This window comes from Pleurodeles waltl, chromosome 8, assembly GCF_031143425.1.
Source record: "Pleurodeles waltl isolate 20211129_DDA chromosome 8, aPleWal1.hap1.20221129, whole genome shotgun sequence".
Classification (NCBI taxonomy): domain Eukaryota; kingdom Metazoa; phylum Chordata; class Amphibia; order Caudata; family Salamandridae; genus Pleurodeles; species Pleurodeles waltl.
The window spans coordinates 738,097,000-738,111,174 of NC_090447.1; the positions used below are offsets into that span (position 1 = coordinate 738,097,000).

Sequence of the window (14,175 nt, forward strand, 5' to 3'; positions counted from 1 at the left end):
GGCATGAGGGAACGAGGGCCCGAATTTATGAAAAGTGGCCTACTTTTCTTGCACCCTTTGGAGCCCCCCTACAGCCACCATGTGTGCGCCATATTTAATATATGGCGCACCATGGCGCAGGGTAGGGGCAAAAGCATCAACATTTTTGATGCTATTGATGCACTGTGCAGGATTAGTGCTAAAATGTTGGCACTAATCTTGCAGAGTACATAGGGACCCACTGAAAACAATGGAATGCACCCATTACGGCTGCTTTGTGCAGGTGTTAAAAATAGCCGCTATAAATGGCGCAGTGGAATCTTATAGATTCCACTGCACCATTTTTGCAGTCATCCTAACGGTTAACACCCCCCCCATGCATACATTATGCCTTGCACAGGCATAATGTGGCGCAAGGGGTTGCAAAGTGGTGCAATGCATGCATTGCGCCACTTTGTAAACATGGTTCGGCGAATTTGGCCTCATTGGGCCACATTAGCGTCATAAAAAATTACGCTATTGTGGCTCAAGGAGGCCCTCTTAAATCTGGGCGTATTTTCTTTTGCTTTTAGCATTCTATGAGAGTGCATCGCTGTCCCTGCTGTCTCCACCCCAACTGCCTGGCTTACATTATTTGCTCTCCACCCGTCCCCAATTTTGCTTGACCCTTGCTTTCCTTACTTGCTCTCCTTTTAACCCTTCCCGGGTTGTCAGATTGCCTTTCACCCCTCCTCTTCTGGCCCTCAGTCCCAATTTTTTTTTTTTTTTTTAATTCTGTTAGTGAGGGCCTAAGTACTGCACACTACCATCCACTCACACACTTCCCTCTAATTGTGTGGTATCTCGCACATATTTGTTTTAGTTTACTGTTTAACAATTAGTTAGCCATTTTGGAAGGTTGAATTAATAATAAAGTATAAAAAAAAGAAATCCAAAATGGGCGCTGGTGCATCATCAAGCATGAATGAGCAGCCCTCTTGGAATTCTTTTTCTTTACAAAAAAAAAAAAACATTCGGAGATGGGCGTCCATGTGTTCGTATGCATACTGACGCACCACTGGCATCTAGGAAAGGCTTTTGTCATTAAAGTATTTAAAAAGCATTCATACTTCATAGCACACATGCACACACATTTATAGGGGTCCATGCTGATACACCAGATGCCTTGTGGATTTTTTTAGAATTTGCACAGTAGCACAGCAAACAGGCAATGGCAAAGCCAATAGCGCTGCGCCTGCTTATTACAGATGCGACGAACTAGATTTGCCAATTCAGTGTGATGTTTTCATGTTTCATTCTCTGCTCCATTAAATAAGGTTCATTTTTTGCAACCAGTATGGTTCCAGATCATTCCCAACAGCAAAATGTCTCTGTGGGGTACTTTTCATAGAACTCTCTGGGGCAATACACTGTGTGTAAGTGTAGTCTGAAATCTCTGGTTACAATTCCCGGTTTTTGGCTCTGGCATTCATCATTTTAAAGGTTGTAAAAATGTGTTCCACTGAGTTGATTGATTGTAATCCCTGTGCTAAGAACAAGTAACCATCCAGCTGTTAGTTTGCACTTTTTAAGTGAACAGCATTAAAAAAAAAAATGTTATTACTCCTTGTGTAACTCCCTGAAGGGGGCTCTTGTTTAATACACGAAAGTGGCACACACTGTAATTCACAAAACGTGCTGAACTGTAAATGGGGGTTCATTGGCTACAGCTTGAGAATTTCGCTTCGTAAAATAGGAATAGGCACCTTAATCCACTATGCAGGGAACCATTTTGTCAATGTGCACCAATATAATAATGCACTCCGTTGCCCATATCCCTCTTTAGCCATGAGTGTCCAATTTTCCTTTCCTCTATGTTCAACACCATCACAATTTCCAACCACTTCCATTGTAGAGACCCTGATTCAGATTCACTTATGTTTTGCGTGGGTACTTGTAGATCAAGGTCACACCATGCAAAACCAGTTGTTATAGTCGGAACTGCAATGCTCATGACCTCACAACATAAAATGTTACACCAATAATAAAATTATCAATGGCACCGTTAATTCCCTTGGTTAAAACATCACATAATAGGTCATAAGAGCTACCGCTCCCTGCCAAGCACAGACCCATTTCAACTGGAAATCACTAGCAAGAACTTTGAAGCAGGCTTTCTTAGCGAGTGCTCCCAAAATCTGGTACTCAATCACTTCAGCTATCTTTACGAATCTCATATGTGACATCTTCTGGAGATCAATTATCACTTATTTTTTGTACATTTTCGTGACAATATGTACTCCTTTCTCCTATTACAATTTCTAACCACATACAGTCAATGAGACGATTGTTCATATCTCTTTTGGTACATTTCTCCTATTTGAGGCGTGCTAATTTCACCTCTTACAGCTTGTCCGTGTGGTCTAACGGTGATGGCCAGGGGAGTCATGTAGGTGTTGAAGAGGGTAAGGCTGAGGGACGATCGCTGGGGGAACTCCATGGATGATCATTTTGAGCTCTATCGTGAACGGTGGGGGGTGGATCCTTTGGATTCTGCCGATAAGATACAAGGTGATCCAGTTGACAGTGTTTCCTTGAATCCTGATGTCGTGGAGTATGTTGATCAGGATGTGGTGGGAGACGGTGTCAAACGTGGCAGACAGGTCCAGGAGGTCGAGGCTGCTGTTTCCCCACTGTCCAGGAGGGCTCTGATGTCATCTGTGGCTGCAATTAGAGCTGTCTTGGTGGTGTGGTTAGCTCGAAATCCGGATTGGGAGGGGTCCAGGATGTGGTCTTTTAGGTGTTGGGTGAGTTGCTGGTGATCGCTTTCTGGATAGGGGAGCAGATAACGGGCTAGTAGTTATTTAATTTGGCTAGGTCAGCAAATGTTTCTTTCAGGCGGGGCTCACTTCAGCATGTCTCCAGACCTCTGGGAAGAGGCCGCGGCGATGGAAATATTCAGGAACTTCCTGAGCTCATTGCCTATTCTCTTGCTTCTGAGGTTAAGGACATGGGCAAGGGTCTGTGGGTGCTCCTAAGTGCATGGAATTTATGATGGAGATAGTGTATTGCGTGGTAAGGAGTTCCCAGTGGATGAGAAGGTGTTTGGGGTTTCTGTGTAGATGTACCTTACTCTGTCTCTGGAGGTGAAGATGGGGTCGACCATGTTTCCTGTGATGTGGGTAGGGTCTGTGATGAGCTGCTTGAGGCCAATGTTGCTCAAGCTTTCCAGGAGGACGGTGTAATTGGCATTGCTGGGGTCGTCGAAGTTGAGGTCCCCTAGGAATAAGTAGTGCTCAGAGTCGATTGCTTGCTGGATGATGAGTTCCACAGTGGCATTGCAGAAGCTGGGATGTGGTCCTGGTGGTCCGTAGGCAAGGGTGCCTCTGATGGTGCTTTTTCTGTCTATATGGAGTTGGAAGTTGAGGTGTTCCACTACTGGTGTCAGGTCATCAGGGGAAGTCGTGCAGAGGATGGTGTCCCTGTAGATGATAGCGATTCTGTCTTCGTGCTTGTTGGTTCAGTCCTGATGTGTTATCTTGTAACCTTCGGGGACGGTGGTGGCGTTGTCTGGTGCAGAGGTGGGGTTTGGCCAGGTTTCTGTGAGGAAGATGATGACCGGGGTGAGGGAGAAGATCCTGTCCCAGACTTCAGCATCATGTTTAATTAGTGAACGTGCATTGAGTTGGATGCTCTGGAGTTGTATCACGGTGGTCTTCTCACTGTGTCGGGTGCGGACGCATTTGCGGCGTTGATAGTGTTGTTGGTTGCTTCGGTGCTAAATGTGAGGGAGCAGTGTCAGCAGGAGAACGGTCCTATGGCGGTATGTGGGAATGTGCGGCAGCAGTGGTTGTTGATGTGTCTGGGGTCCAATGCTTGGAAGTCAGCAGAGGTGTATCTTGGTGGGATAGAGGAGCCAGGGGCCTGAAGCTGGGCATGGATGAGAGCAGGCAGGCTTGCCTTTGCTGTGCCTTTGGCATGCCTGCAGCGTGGCAGCATGTGGCCTCCATTAAGTAGGTCCTGGCAGGAGGGAGAGGTGCTGGGAGGTGGGGCTAGGCAGGAGGCAGGAAAAAGGACAGCAGGCAGGAGCGGCGATGGGGGAAGAAAGGATCAACAGCGAAAAAAAAGAGGCAAAAAGCAGGCGAAAGCACTCTGGAAAATGAGCTCAGAGGAGAAGAAAGCAGTAAAAACGAGACAAAGAGAAGAAGAAAGCACTCAGAGAAATTAGGGGAAAGGAAGGAGAAAGCAGTGAAAACAAGGTAGAAAGGATGAGAAAACACTCTGAAAAACGGGGAGAGAGGAGGAGAAAGCAGTAAAAATGAGGCAAAAGTAAGGAGAAAGCACTCAGGAAAACAGGGGGAAAAGAATGAGAAATCAGTGAAAATAATGCACAAAAAAGGAGAGAGCGATGCAGCAGCAGGGGAGAGCTGACCTGGGACCCACTCAATGGGATCACACTGCGGCCTCCATTCAGTAGGTCCTGGGAGAAGGGAAGGGAGGGGTGCTGGGAGGCAGTGGGCAGAGCTAGGTGGGAGGCAGAAAAATGGGCAGCAGGGGGAAGTGGCAATGGTGAAAAGAAAGGATGAACAATGAAAAAAACAAGGCAAAAAGCAGGAGAAAGCACTCAGAAAAACAGGGGGAAAGGAAGGAGAAAGCAGTGAAAATGAGGTAGAAAGCAGGAGAGAGTAGTGCAGGGGGCCTGTTCTTTAAAATGTATTTTACAAAATATAACTTCACCATTGAATTGAAGTTTAATAACAATTAAAAATAGTAGTTAAGTTACTTGTCCAGCTGTTTCCTAACCAAAATTAGCATTAAGAAATGTAATAATGCAACCCAGGGCCTGATTTAGACATTGGCGGACGGGTTACTCTGTCACAACCGTGACGGATATTCTGTTCACCGAAATCTAAATTGTGATGGAGTACCCCGTACACCAATAACAAAATCAGGCCCTCATTGTTTTCCTATGGACCAGTCAGCCCTGTTACAGTGAAAATACCTTTTGAGGTTTCTTTTTTTTTTTTTTAGCTCTAAGGGCATGTTTAACATTAAATCCTCACATGTCCTACTTTTAAATACCATGGAACCTGCCTTATGAGCAATAAGGGCAGACATTAATATTTGAAAGGAAAGTTTTGACCTCTCAGAAAGAGGTATTTTGACAGGTTGAAACTGCAGGTTAAAACTGCAAAAGCCAGGCTACAAATGGTAGGCCTACAGTCATGTTTGTACTTTCTGTGTAGTGGACGGCAGAATGGGTGGTGTAGTCCTCTAGAGACATTTAACTTACTGTACCCTGGGTATATCTTGTACCATATACTATGGACTTATAGGTAAGTTAATTATGACAGTTAGGAGAATATCAATTTCATCCTGTTTAAAGGAGGTGCACCAGCACTTTACTCTTGGTTAGCAGGGGTGAAGTGTACAGAGTTCTCAAACCAGCAAAAATATAGAGTCTAGCAAAAGGTGAGAAATACAGGGTACCCTGTAGAAAAGTCAGATTTTCTACACCCTGAGACTGTATTTGATCACAGAGTACTTGACACACTTTTGAAAGTCAGCACCCCCCTATTCTTATATTACATTACCTGCTCAACTCTATTCTTGTACAATTACTTACTGAATAAAGTGCCCCACCTCTCATCCCAGCACCACATGTCCCAGCATAAAAACAAACATTAATAACGGGTTGACCCTTTCCACATTTAGTGAGGAATTAGAGAGGAAAAGATCGATTTTCATCCTCCAATTATATAGCATTTGCCTTTTTGGGGTTTGGTAAACCATTGCAGGGAAAGGCTTCTCAATCCATTGGTGACCACAGGGTATGGTGCCACAAGCAGGCAATGATCCGTGCTCAATAATGGGCTGCTTGAAGCATCACAAGCACGAAATGATTCCACCACCAATCGCATAATAGGCCACACTCAGGTATCCTCCTGACCACACTAAAATCTCTCTGCTGCTAGCAAGACTTCTCCTGGTGCCTGAGTTGCCCACAGGCATAAGGTGCCCTGACAGCATACTTTCTATCCAGACAACTATACACCCGTATTAAAATTGTTTATGTGTAGTTGCTGAGTAGAGCATATGCTTTTATTCGGCCTGGCACAAAACTACACACAAGGATTTGACCCTCACACTATATTTCACTGCCATGTGTTTTCTAACTGCTCCCACCCTCCACAAATTTGTCAGGATACCCTCCCATCCTACCTTCCATTCTGGGGTCCATAGGCGCATAAACGTGCGCCTATGGACCCCAGAATGGAAAGTTATGTTAGTTAAAAAGCCATGACCGGTAGAAGGAGTTACACCTGACCTGGACCACTTGGCAATAACGACTGGACGATAAGTATGTTGAGCTATTTATCACGTATATAATCGACAGAGTATCTGATATAGTACGTTTTGATTCGCTTCCAAAAGCTCACTGACTCATTCCTACGATATCCCTGGAATTCTAGTGACACAAACATTAATGTATATCTTGATAATTATCGCGTGAATTCATGCAACTGAGTTCACCCAGCTGGTTCACGCCATGATATTCTAGGTTTCTTTTCAACGTTCCTTAAAACCTCTAGTACTTGTAACCGGACACTGGATATCCTCTCTGACCCACGTGCTCAACATCTGTGGCAAACCAAGCCACTACGCATTAACAGCCTCAACTAGTGGGTTTACAATGAACTTGATGTACTCATTCGATTTTCTTTTAGGTGAAAAACCACATTTATGCCTTTGATACTGCGGGTTTACATTTAAAATCATTATAAAGCTTGTGTATAGTAAATATTCTGCTTTTCTTTCTTTCTGATGCGTAACATGTCAATGTAGTATTCCCACATACATTTCTTAATAATGCTCAACGTAATTAAAGAGGATATGGTGAGGGTCAATTAAGAGTTGGAACCTTATCAATGCCTTACGAGTAGAGAACTGACGTTAATCGGTCTTACCCTTTTATTCACACCATTTGATCGGTCTAGAGAACTACATAATCTCTAGTGCTCGTTAATTAAAGCCTTTAAATGTCTTCTTCATTCTCTTAACACGTGCTTTATTCTCTAAACTCTTCCTTGCATAGAGTAATAAGAGCCTGTCTTTTTCTGAGCCACCCTGCAATCATTCTTTCGGGGATGTGTTACTAACAGATCACGAGCCCGAAGTATTGTTAGTTCCGTCCTTTTAAGCGCTGGTTTCACAGATGAGAGCACAACTGCGTGCTGCAAAACATCAACCCTCCATTAAGAGTCGACACTACCCCACTCTTCCACAGTTCATCGTTCTGACAATGCCCTCTTCCGGCCGTGCCTCCCTGTCGGGAACAACTGGAAAAGACCCAGGGCTGCTGCAAGAAACTTTCACGGGATGCATTAAAGCACCCCTCACATCCACCGCCCTATTGTGTTAACTGAATGTTCAGTTCGCTATCTGGGGGGAAGAAAGGCTGCCCCAAAAGCACATCTCGCCAGCGACTTGAGTAAACATACTGAACCGACATTTTACAAAGTAATCACAAATATGACATACTCCAGCCAGCAGACTTTCCACCACAGAGCCACCACAGTCACTCACGTTACATTATCTGGACAAAAACAATGCTGCTCTTAGCTCTGCTGAAACTGCGTTTGTTTTGTTTTTTAGACCACAAGGTGTCCGCTGACCACCCACCAAGGATGCTCGACAACCTCTGGTAATGACTGACCTTTTATCCGTCTACGTAGAGCAGATACGGGAGTAGAAGAAGCCGCTTAGATGAGGAGATTTTACACACAGGGCACGTTTCTGTCTTCAAGGCATGCTTCGCCCTCCGTGAAGCAGCCGAGTCCTGGCTAGGCAGGGTTCTGTTATTTTTTTCTCGCGTGTGTTTTCTCGCTCTGAACTTTTCTCCTCCCGTACGATTTCCCTTCACCGCCTCTCGCTCCCCCTCCCGCCCCCTTCCAGTAGAGTTAGTGCAGACCAAACATCCTCTCCTTGTCCCAGACGCAGTAACGCACTTGCAAAGGGGCTACGTCTGCATCTCAGGTTTCATTATAAAGACGGGGATTATTTTATTAATGACTCTTTCAGATGTGATGCAGGCTGGTCAGCCCCTCACGGACAGCCATCTCAAACGCCGTGGATTTATGAAACGTCACATAGCGTGTGTAGTATAGGTAACAAATGGCTCTATCCCTCCAGCGCGCGAATAGTTTACTCGCAGCCTATTCCGCCCTTTGAAATTACCCATTCTTAAAAGTTTGTTTGAATTAAATTGGGGGGAGGGGGGTGCTCACAGTCTGGTAAAGTAATTGGTTAACCAGCATTAACTGGACAGGGGTAACAAAGGGAGCATTGTTGCGGTAGTGATTTTCTTGCACAGCTCCAGTGTGAAATATTTTTCAAGTCAGCACACATGGTGTTCAGCTTCTAAAGAAAATGCGTCATGATAGTGAGCGCTCTACCAGTCACCGGCCTCGAAGTAAACTTGAGGCAGAAAAAAAGGTCAAATTCGTTTCCCAACTCCTAGGACCTGTGGGGCGTTAATTGAATCAGGCGGCTTCTGCAGGGCAACTGAGCCTCTCAATGGAGGCTAAAGTGCGGTGTAATGTGATGCGCTCTTTGTGTTCTAGGCACTATTATTGATTTTGTAAGACAGGGCCCGGGTATTGGATTCTACCCAGGGTCACGAGTTCATTGCTTTTAAGACCCGCGCATGTTCATTAGAAACAGCTCTCTGTCTTCCAATAATAACAACAGTGTCTGGAAGTTATTGGGCGAAGCACATCATTGATAAGCCTCTAAATTAATTTTAGTCACTGATCAACAATGCACCAGGGAGCACATTTACCATAAGTTCAATTCACGCAGGGCAGCAAGCAAAGTTGCTGCGCTGCATGGACGGGAGACAGATGAGCAGCACCATATTTACTAAGATATGATGCTCTTCAGCTCTCTACCTGTGCTGGAGAACTTGGGGCTGCCTAGTGCCAAACCAGGCACCCTTGAGCCATGGTGTCAGCATGCCTGAGTTACAGGCAGGACTGTTTTTGTGCATGAAGTGACAACTTCCTGCACAAAAACAACCCTAAGAGGCATTTTCCTCGTTCCTGAAGAATGCATCACGCTTAGAACGTGGAAGAAATGTGGAACAAAATAACAATTTCCCTGTAGAACGTGTACCATGTCAGTGTAATCCCAGGTTTGCTACCTTTAGTAAGTATCTGGGATTGCATCAAATCCCACGCCATGCTCCTCAAATGGAACGCCAACCACTATGAAATGTAAAGCAAGGCAGGACAAGTGTTACATGTCTTTATAAAGTTACGGAAAGCCAGGCCCATAGCCCCTTGCATGATTGTGTCACTTTCCAAATCCCATTTAAGGGCTTGGTTGCCTTGTGACAACCTGCATCACGCAAGGACAAAACAATTGTTTCATAAATCTGGACCCTGGTGTTGTGAATGAAAGGAGGGTGGTGTTTCTAACATACCTGGCTGTGGGTCATAAAGGTGTTCAGACTGACTGCTTGCTCATCCAGTCCTTGGCATCTGCTCAGAGCGATGGTCAGTCACATGTGATGATGATAATGTGTGAGATATGCAGATGTAACACATCAAGAAGACAGTGGCAGAAAAATTGCATGGGTGTCTAACAGAGAGAGAGTGTAGAGGACAGAGGTATGAAACTGAGAACAGAAGCCATTGCAACACCCAAAAGACCATCACACGTCCCATAGAGCTAAACAATGTTTATTTCACAGGCTCATAATTTTAGATTTGAAATATTTTCAATACTTATTATTCCCCCAAACTATTCTGTACTCATTTATCTGAGAACGCTAACAAGCTCTGAAAAAGCCAAATAGAGTGGTTTGTTATTGGAATATGTTCTTTAATTTATGATATGTCTTGATGCAAAAAACTGAAAAAAACAAAGACACCCAAATCCTGGTCAGGTGGCATGCTGTGTGATGTACAGCATTTTCGGTAATTGGTTTTAAGCCTTTTTTTAATTACATAGCCATGCCCATTGAAAGAATACTAGTTGTGCTTCTTAGGCCACACCACTTTTAGGATTCCACACACCTTTTTCATTCCATTTAAAATACTGAAACACCATTGTACATAGGAGGAAAGAGGGACAAATTGCAACAGATAGTGCCATTGGGAATTTATAATAATTACTTTGTAAAACCACATTACATAAAATCAATCTGGCTCAACTACACATTCCCTCATGAAGTTATAGGAAGGCAATCAGAGTGAATTCCAAGTTTAACACAGAAAACATGCGCTGCGTATAAAGAAAACCTTTATTAAATCCTTTGGCTACATAACTTAGATTGTGCATTGTATTGACCCATTGTCCAAAATTTGCTAAAAGGATGTACCAGCGCAGTCTGCATAACTTAGCCCATGCCGTTTGTCTTGAGAGTTGATCAAGCTTATTGGATGCATCCAAGAACTAAAACTAACTGCGATGTACATGAAGAATTGTCCTGTGAGCCAACGCAAACAACACTTTACAGGTATCCACATCAACCAGACTTCAGTTCCAAGAGCTCACACAGGCCCTTGCAGCCCCAACTGCGCAGAGGAGGTGTCCAACCCTTCAAGTGGCCCCACTCCTTCAGGGAGGCCAAATTCAGGCGGAGGCAATATATATCTGTGAGATATGGGAGACTCAAGACCCCTTCATTACTTTCTGCAGGAGGCTCCATCATTTTGTGTTATGTCGCTCTTCAGTCCGAATATGATACTCCCCATTCCATGTCCATGCATTATGCTTTCCTTCTCTCTTCCTTCCCACATCTGTATTGCTCGGTCTCTGGATCTTAAACTACCTTTGAAATCTCTTCATCCTCTCCCATTAACAGTCTCTGTAGGTTGGCTACAGGACCTGCCCGAAACTGTCTAGTTTTCACTTTGTCTGGCCCATTGGAAATACCTGTCCGACTGCAGGACACTACCATATGTCATGTCTGGAAAATGTTTTTGGGTGGGAAGCACCACATATGGAGAATAATACGGCTGACTTGGCCAGAATGAAACGCAGTGCCCTTCACCCATACCCTGTGACAGCGTGTATTGTCTACTGCATCCGAGTCCTTGAGCCCTAATGTATGATCACCATTTGTATCTCCGCCTCCTCTCTGTTTCTCCACCTTCTCTCACTGTTGATGTTTCGCGCTCCCTATGCATTCTCTTATCTCCAAAACATTCTATCTGTATCTTCTTATCCTCAGCCCTACTGCGAGCTCTTTCATCTTTGAGTTCAGCAGGCAATCTACATTGAAATACTTATCTTACTTCACCCAACTCTGTCTCCGTGCCTCTAATCTCCCATTGTCACCCGCATGCCCCATCGGTACAAGCAGGTTCTGATCTCTTCCTCTTTGACGGGAGCAGCATGGTTAGACTGAGAGAAGCACAGACTCAGGAATTTGACCTGAACCAGACTTATTCATAATTATAGAGGGTTATTTTTTGTGAAGGGGTAAATTGGTTTGCTGCAGCAGATCTTTTTTTTTTTTTAATTTTAAGTATGTAAATTGTTACATGTTAAGCCACCAAAGGCAGGGAGTTTAACAAAAAAAGGCAGTGACCCCATATTTAATAGAGGCCAGGTTCGGACAGGCACATAGGGTAATCAGTCAGTGTGCGCTGAGCTGGTCTTATAGATCACTGTGTGGTCCGTTTTTTAATTATCAGTTTGTGGGCCTGTTTTATGGCCAGGTGTGCCGGTTTTTACAGTTGATTTTCGAAAAATTGACTGCAGAAAACACAAATGCATGCAGTGTCACTTCCCCTGCAAAATACAATACATCGTGTTTTTTCAAGTTCATTACTGGCCGGATTTGTAAATGTGGACCACTAATGGGGTGGGGGAAATCTTTAATTTTGGTAGAGGTTGGGAATATCTGCCCCTGAAGGTCAGAAACTTACAGATATTCGATTCCATAACGGCACGAAATAACTGGGCCCGACCAAGTTTGCAGATACTCATTCCTCATAAGAGAAAATCCAGAAATTATATTACAAATTGACTGACCTAGCACCTCCCCTCCTTTGCCTCAAACGTCCTTTTCCACTACCGTTAACCTACGCTCACTAGGAACAAGCATTGGCAAACCCAATATGTTTCGTCTATATAAGAACTATTGGCTTTGGAAATGTGTTTTAACCATGTTGTACACCAGAGTGGCTGCTGCTCAGCATGGCAGGAAGTTTGTGGAGTGGGGTGGGGTAGATTAGAGTGGGGTAGATTGGAGGGAGGTACATTTTGGGTGGAGTGGGATAGATTGAGGTGGAGTGGGGTAGAATGGGATAGATTGTAGTGGGGTAGACAGGAATATAGTGTGGTACACTGGAGTGGGGGTAGATTGGCTAGATTGAGTTGGAGAAGTGTGTGGTAAGTGGGAGTGGGGTATATTGAGTGGGTTGGGGTGGAGTGGGGAAGATTGTAGTGGGGTAGATTGTGGTAGATTGTAGTGAGGCAGGCTATGGTAGATTGGAGTGGGTAGAGTGGAGTAGATGGAGTGGAGTGGAAGGGGGTAGATTGTAGTGGATGGGAGATTGGAGAGGAGAGGGTAAAATTGGAATGGAGTGGTTTAGATTGGAGTGGGGTAGATTGCGGTGGAGTGGAGTAGATTGGAGTGGAGTCAGGTAGATTGGAGTGCAGTGGGGTAGAATGGAGTGGAATGGCATAAACTGTGTGGAGTGGGTTCGATCAGGGTGGAGTGGGCAGCTTTTGGGTAGATTGGGGTAGATTGGTGTAGAGCAGGGTAGATTGGAGTGAATTGGAGCAGAGTGGGATAGAATGGGGGTAAATTGGAGCAGAGTGGGATAAATCTGAGTGGGGTGCAGTAGAATGGGGTAGAGTGTAGTGGGGTAGATTGGAGTGAAGTGTGGTGGGGTTGATTAGGTTAGATTGATTAGAGTGGGTCGGGTTGGAGTGGAATGGGTTAGCCTGGATTGGAATGGAGTAGACTGTAGTGGAGTGGAGTGGGGTAGATTGGAGTGGAGTGCGTGTAAATTGGGGTAGTGTTGGATAGATTGGGGTAGACTGTAGTGCAGTGGGGTAGTTTGGAGTGGGGTAGATTGAGACATACTGTAGTGGAGTGGTGTAGATTGGAATGTAGAGGAGTGACTTGTGGTAGATTGGATTGGAGAGGGGTAAATTGTGGTTGAGTAGAGTGGGGTAGATTGGGGTAGGGTGGATTGGCATATGGTAGAGTGGGGTAGACTGAAGTGGGGTTGTGTGGATTGAGGTGTAGTGGTGTGTGGTAGATTGAAGTGGGATAGATTTGGGTGAGGTAGACAGAAGTCGATTGGGGCAGATTCAGTTTGACTGGAATGGAGTGGAATAGGGTAGATTTTAGTGGAGTGTATTGAGTGGAGTAGGGCAGATTAGGATAGATTGGAGTGGGATAGACTGGAGTGGAGTAGATTGGGTAGATAGTAGTGAAGTGGAGTGGGCTAGACTTGAGTGAAGGGGGAGTGGATTGAGGTAGACTAGAGTGGAGTGTTATAGATTGGGGTAGACTGCAGTGGGGTAGATTGGAGCGAAGTAGAATAGATTGGGTTAGATTGGAGTGAGTGCCATGTTCTGTCATGGAGTGACTGCCATAGAGTGGAGTATGGTGAAGCAGAGTGGCGTGCCATGTCGCTGAGTATCTTAGAATGGAGGGGCGTACAGTGGAGCAGCGTAGATTTGGTTGAGTGTCATAGAATGGAATGGTGTGGCATGGAGTGGAAGGGCACAAAGTAGAGTATTGTAGATTGGAGTGGTGTGAAGTGGAAGGGAGTAGTATGGAGAATGCATAGTGTAGTAGTGTACTACCATTATAGACAACCCGTTTTCAATTGACATTGCCATTAATTTTGCAACAACATACAGTTTTACTGCGCACAAACAATAATGTGTGGAAATGTCATTACCTAGTGTATGTATGTGTTATGATCACATTCAAATATTTGTTTCCACCACACTTCAGAATTACAAAAAAATGCCCTCATTTGTACTTTCCAAATTCTGATATAGTGTGAAACATCAGCACCGTTCATTTTTGTTGTGTGCTAGAAAACAATCACATCCCATGCCTTTGTCTCTCACACGGGTAGTCAGCAAGATTGTCATACAAATTCTCTCACTTTGAAGTCAGAGAAAGAAAGGTAAACACCAAGTTCTCTGGGAAGACAGAGGCTGTCTTTTGACTGCTGT

The 14,175-nt window shown here is 44.6% G+C and overlaps 1 protein-coding gene across 4 annotated transcripts in view; it reads right to left on the bottom strand.

The window, feature by feature from the left end:
* Window positions 1-7,836, bottom strand: part of PHLDB2 (pleckstrin homology like domain family B member 2) — a 483,232-nt gene extending 475,396 nt beyond the window's left edge. For 2 of the 4 annotated variants that reach the window (XM_069204938.1, XM_069204937.1), the window contains exon 1: window positions 7,676-7,819. The gene's annotated coding sequence lies outside the window, so the exon portion shown is untranslated. Of the gene's footprint in view, window positions 1-7,675 lie in introns of all 4 variants that reach the window. The other 2 variants (XM_069204939.1, XM_069204936.1) reach the window with 2 other exon arrangements.
* Window positions 7,837-14,175: the final 6,339 nt, after the last annotated feature.